Genomic DNA, 6,901 nt, shown 5'->3' on the forward strand with positions numbered 1-6,901 from the left:
CCAGGTCATGGACTGCAACAAAAAGCCAGAGAGAGGTTTGCATATGACGGAGATGGACACAAGAGCCTTCTGGAAGTTTCTGAGCAGTGATTTGGCCTGAGGAAAGTGCTAAGTAGAGAAGGTTCATCATTTTGGCTGCAAGGGTTGCGGAGTGAAGAGACCAGTTTGAAGGTCATTTTCAGGAGCACCTGAGGGTAGTGCCAGAGCAGGGCAGAGGCAGATACTATTTACTTAGATGCTTCCTCTAGAGCCCAGGAGAGGAGCCTTCATTTTGAAGTAGAGAGAGGCCAGAAGGGCCAGATGGTTTTCTTGCTACCTTTGGGTTTGAGAAGCATACACAGTTCTTAAAGCTGCTTATCTAGGCATTTTGTAATAAAGCTTATTAAAATGATCAGCTAAAGTGAGATATAATTAAAAGATAATGGGTCAGGGAAGTCTGGAATCCAGAATGATTCCGTCCTCACATCCTTTCCCAGTGGTATGCAGACAGAATTTATGAACCACTCAGGAAGAAAATGAGGTATTATCAATGAGGAGCAAACAGTGTGTTCTGGAACACTCTTTTATAACTGATGTCTCATCTATAGAGAGGATGGATGCACTGGCTGCTCGCTGACATTGTATGTCAATGTTTAAATTTCAGTTTAAACAAAAAATGTCCATGTCATTAAAAGAAAACCCAAAAATCTAAAGACCTCTCTTTCCTTTGCTATCTTCTTTTTTGAAGAGGTATTGTAAAGAGATGAAGGAGAGAGACACTCAAACACACCAACAGGATCCAGAATGACCCATTGCCATGGTTTACTGGCAGCCCTGGGCATTGGGGTCCCTACACGTTGGATATACAAGCCAACCCTGCATATTTGGCTCCTCTAACTCCAAGCCTCCATGGGGCGAGACCAGGGACACAGGCTTTCATTCCCTCTTTGGATGTATGTCTGTTATAGGAAAAGTTTAGAAGTGTCTGGTTCAGGATAGCCCTGCTCACCAGGGAAAACCAATGACCCTAAACTAACTCTGGGGCTTCCTAGACCTGGGTTGGTTGGAAAGAATGCAGAGGGGTGTCAGGATAAGGGATCCTTCCAATGAGTAATAGTGTCCTTACATCTTGGCTTCTTGAGTACCCTCAAAATAATAGATAATACTTATAGAATGCATTTTTATGTCAGTTACTGTTCTAAGAGCATTATCCATGTGGATAAATACAGTTCTCACAATCAACTTGTGTGGTAGGTCTATTAATCCCGTTTTAGAGATTAGGAAACTGAAGCACAGAGAAATTAATTAACTTGCCAAAGGTCACACAGCAAATAAATGCCAAGGCAAGTTGTTTGGTACTACAGTCTGTGAAGTTGTTGCTTTCAGCATTAAAGATTTAACTAGATTACCACCATGATGACATCAATCTTGTTATGACCATCAATACCATTTCACATCACAAAATGAGCTGTTCAGGGAAGCCCCTCATGTTGATATGGTCAGGCCACTCTCTGGCTTTCCCCAGCAGCTTGTTACTCAGGGCAAGCTTACTTCATAGATGCAAACATTGAGACAAAAACATCTAAAAGACATGTCCAGAGACACTAGCAGAAGTAGACAAGGCATTAGGTTTAGAATCCAAATTTCTTGAATGCTAAGAAATTTCTCCTTCTTTTCCCCCCCAAACCCAATTATTACAAAATTTCCTTCATTTTAGGGATGAGGGGTAAGTACTCCTAAAAGTGCATGCCATATAATGGTCAAGATTTGATGCACTGGAACAGTGGGGGGAAATTCTTACTGTAGCCCCAAGAGTGATTTGAGTCTGGGGTTTCAGAATAAACTTTGCCAGAGTCACAAAAAGTCCAAATGTAAGTTAATTATTTCTCCTTTATCTTATTGTAACAAATCTACCCCTCTGCTTCAAGTGAATGAAAAAGAGGAGTCCATGGCAGTAGAAATAGGTCCCGTCTACCCATATTGCCGTTCCACAGAGGAATCTAGACCATCCAAGGGCCTTGGAAAATTGCTTTTAATTAAATCATACATTTATGCATGTCTGCACTCTTACTTAAGTTAAAGTCTGGGGTGGCAGTGTGTTGGCTTATTTTGATAGTATAAACAGTCAGTGGGCAATCTAAGCCCCAAACCCACCTTTGTCTTTAATTGGCTAGGCAAAGGCAAGAGAAATCATTTTTGGTGATTGAATAATTTAGGCAATTGTTCTGGAATAGTCCTGGAAAATTTTTAACACCTTTACATTCCAAAGTATCTCTGATTGATAAAGACCTACTTTGAGAATCACTGTAGACAATACATTGTGCTTGTTATTTATCTCTCATAAGTGACATTGGACAGATCCATTGTTCTCTAGTGAAGGTTCTGAAATACAGAAACTCGAAAGGCCTGTAAGCAAATATTTGTATTTAGCATGTATGCAGGTGACTGGCCATTGATCAGCATTTCCAACTGGCACAAATAATACAAACTAGCGAAGAAATAATAAACTATTGGTAGGCAGATTATAACAGATATGAAAAAAGAGATTACAAGGGAGTTGTTAATTGGGCAGGAAAAAGAGGTTTGCTTACTGGAAAAGAAAAAAAAACAGCTTTCTTGTGACCTGGAAGGGACAAAAATAAGTCCCTTCCAGAGACAAAGAGACAGAGAGATCAATGCTTTTTAAATAACAGCAATATATATACAAATCAGTGGAGGTACTAGAAGGAATGAAGAGCAAGAAAACAGGTGTGGGATCTGACTCAGCAATTCCGTTACTAGGTATATACCCAAAGGAATAGAAATCATTCTGTCATAAAGACACATGCATATGCATGTTTGTTGCAGCACTATTCACAATAGCAAACATACGGAATCAACCCAAATGCCCATCAGTGGTAGGCTGGATAAAGAAAACATAGTACATATATACTGTGGAAGACTACGTAGCTATAAAAAAGAACAAGATAGTGTCCTTTGCAGGAACAAGGATGGAGCCGAAGGCCATTATCCTTAGTGAACTAATGCAAGAACAGCAAACCAAATACTGCATATTCTCACTTATAAATGGAAGCTAAATGATGAAAACACATGGACACATAGAGGAGAACGACAGGAGAACAACAAACACTGGGGCCTACCAGAGGGTGAGGGGTAGGAGGAGGGAGAGGAGCAGGAAAAGTAACTAATGGGTACGAGGCTTAATGCCTGGGTGACTAGAAAATCTGTAAACAAACCACTGTGACAAAAATTTACCTACATAACAAGACTGCACATGTACCCCTGAACTTAAAAGTAAATAAAAACAAGAAAATGGATGTGGAGAGACAGCAAGAATGAGAAAGGAGGAGATAGAAGAAACTTCCTAGAAATTTTTACAAGAAAGAAGAGGGACAGGATGAAATGTATGAGATGAGGTGAAGCATGAGATTAAAAACTTTTAGGCAAAACGTAGAAAAAATATGACTAGAATGCCAGAATCAAATTATTTTCTTATAGTACACATTGTGACTTCTTTTCATTTTGAGCTACAGTCTGGTTCTGTGTCCCAGCGATTTGGTCAACAACGCACAACATATATGATGATAGTCTCATCAATTCTAATGGGACTGAAAAACTCCTGTTGCCTAAGTGATGCAGCCATTGCAAAGTTGTCTCCCAATGCATGATTGATGTGTTTAAGATGCTGTTGCTGTAAACAGACCTACCCTGCTGCCAGTCCTGTAAAAGGATAGCTGTGCAATCATATACAGTATATATCTGAAAATGATAATAAACAACTATGTTACTGGCGTATGTCGTTACCATGCTAAACTTTTATTCTTAGAGTGTACTCCTACTACTTATTTAAAAAACTAACTTTAAAACAGTGTCAGGCAGGTCCTTCAGGAGGTATTTTAGAAGGCATTGTTATCCTAGGGAATGACAGCTCCATGTATGTGTGCCCCTGAAGACCTTCCAGTGGGTCAAGATGTGGAGGTGGAAGACAGTGAAATGGATGATCCTGACTTTGTAAGCCTAGGCTAATCTGTCCTTGCGTGTTAGTTTTTAATTAAAAAAATGTATTTTAATAAGATAATTTAAGACCAGAGTGGTGGCTCACACCTGTAATTCCAGCACTTTGGGAGGCTGTGGTGGGTGGATCACCTGAGGTCAGGAGTTCAAAGACCAGCCTGGCCAACACAGTGAAACCCTGTTTCTACTAAAAATATAAAAATTAGGTGGGCATGGTGGCACTTGCCTGTATAGTTCCAGCTACTAGGGAGGCTGAGGCATGAGAATTGCTTGAACCCAGGAGGTGGAGGTTGCAGTGAGCTGAGATGGCACCACTGCATTCCAGCCTGGGTAACAGAGCAAAGCTCTGTCTCAAAAGAAAAAAATAAAATAAAAAATAGAAAAAAGCTTATAGAATACAAACATACCAAAAGAAAATAATTTTTGTACTGTTGTACAATGTTTTCTGGATTTGTTGTTGTTTTTGAGATAGGGTCTCACCATGTTGCCCAGGCTGGTCTCAAACTCCTGAGCTCAAGTGATCCTCCTATCTCAGCCTCCAGAGTAACAAGGCCTATAGGCATGCGCCACAGCTATGTGTTATTACAAGAGTCAAAACATTTTTAAAAATTAAAAGTTCATACAGTAGGCTGAGGTTAGTTTCTTGTTGAAGAAAGAAAACTTTTTAAATAAATTGAGCATAACGTCAGTGTACAGTGTTTCTAAAGTCTGCAGTAGTGTACAGTACTGTCCTAGCCTTCACATTCACTCACCACTCACTCACTGACTCACTCAGAGCAACTTCCAGTTCTGCAAGCTCCATTCATGGTAAGTGCCTTAAACAGGCATACCATTTTTTTGTTTTCATACTTTATTTTTACTGTACCTTTTCTCTGTTTAGACACGTTTAAATACACAAATATTTACCATAGTGTTACACCTGCCTACAGTATTTAGTATAGTAACATGGTGTACAGGTTTGTAGCCTAAGAGCAATAGGCTGTACCATATAGCCTAGGTGTGTAGTAGGCTGTACCACCTAGGTTTGTGTAAGTATACTCTGCGATGTTTGTACAATGATGAAATTGCATAAAGAGGCATTTCTCAGAGTGTATCCTCATCATTAAGTAACACATGACTATATTTCAGTTTTCCATCTCAATGGGGTTGTTCCATTTTGGGCATCTGTTTTCCTTCTCTCTTCTCTCAATATCAATGCTCTATTTTCCTTTCCTCCTTGCCTAATTTACAATGAGTGAAGAACCTGACAAACGTTTCATATAATATATGCTTTACAGGGTAAAAAAAAAAAAACTCCTTGATTGCTTTATTCTTGAGCCATATGTCAGGCTGTGTACAAAGTGTTTTGCCTGAACCATCTCCTTGACTCTTCACTACAACCCAGTGAGGCAGGTATGTTATCATCCTGATTTCGGAGACAAGGAAAAGGAGGCTCTGAGTGGTTAAGAGACTTGTTAGTAACTGGCAGTGAATGGATTTGGATTTAGGGAATCTGATGCCAGAGCTCACTTACTGACTCAGAACTTTGCACATATGCTATGGGGCATGGAGGATGAGGAGGCCGTTGTCTTCCACTATCTGCCCACACATTTTCATCTGACCTAACAGTGGCACCTTCAGCTTCCCTGTTGGTACTTCTGCACCTTCTCTCGCACTCCCAGTGGCTGGGGAATCCCACTCCACAGAAATCCTGACATCAGCACACCTAACCCAAGCAGATCTGAGATCTCTTCCTTCTTTTACCGTAAGCTTGTTTCCATGCTGCTGCTTCTCTGGCTCGGTCCTTATTTTGTCTTCCCTTATGTGCTGTTTCTTGAACAGAATTGCTTCCTCTCACTAGAGAGCTATTAAGACAGCATCTGGGAAAAAAAGGAAGTTAAGACCCGGAGAATTTATGCAAAAAAAATGCTCTATCAAATATGAGAACTTCACTGGAATTATACATTTCTGATGTAATTCAGTCAAACACAGTCATATTGGTATGTGGGAATGTTGACTAATAATCTAACTTGGTAGAGAGAGATGATCCAAGACTAAGAAATTACTAGATATTTCAGATCTTTGAAACAAACAAAAATGTGTCTATACCATGGTGTCAGATGAGTTTTTCCTCCTCAAGAAATGAAAAATCAACAAAACAACATAAATACAGTCAACAGAAAATTAATAAGATGACCCTCCAAAGAGAAATAACATTCTTTAAGCTGGTAAAGCAATGGAGGAGAGAAAGATACTTCCTCCTTTTTTTTTTTCAAAGTGTTTCACATGGAGCTAACTGGCAGCAAAGGGTGTCTAAAGGGACCATTTATGAAGAGTAAGTCGGGAATAATGCTAATATCCTGAAATCCTGCAAGATCTTGCAAAGTGCCAAAGAAATCACTGAGCAAACACATGGCTAGCTGGCAGCTGCCCCGGAGCACGAGGCTGTGTAAGAACTTCCTTCTTTTTTGAAGAAGGACCACATTTTGAACAGCAGCCGCTTCTGACCCCAGGCTTACCATTTCTAACCCTTATGTCAGCAAATCTCCCCAAAGTTCACAAAGTAAGTCCTGCCGAAGGGTAAATGACCAACCTATATTCAGCAGCTTCCTCTTGAGCCAAGGTTTTCCAGCCTCACTTTTTCCTCCATACCTCTCCCCATGCGTCTTTTCCCCTAGTTGTTTAAAGTTTTCCTGGAACGATTTGGGATTACTATACCATGGGGGTGGGAGTTAAGTTTACTATAATTGTCCTTAATCTCTCTTAATTCCAAGTCATGTTCTATCTTCATTTCAAGCAACAAGGACTTTTTTAATTCCCTGAAGAACCTGAGGAAATTTTGATTTGTCCCTGATGGGACCAAACAAGAACCCTACTCACCTTTTAAAACTAATCTTGAGAAAAGACTAAGCCAGAAAATGTAAATGCC

This window comes from Callithrix jacchus, chromosome 9, assembly GCF_049354715.1.
Source record: "Callithrix jacchus isolate 240 chromosome 9, calJac240_pri, whole genome shotgun sequence".
NCBI lineage: Eukaryota > Metazoa > Chordata > Mammalia > Primates > Cebidae > Callithrix > Callithrix jacchus.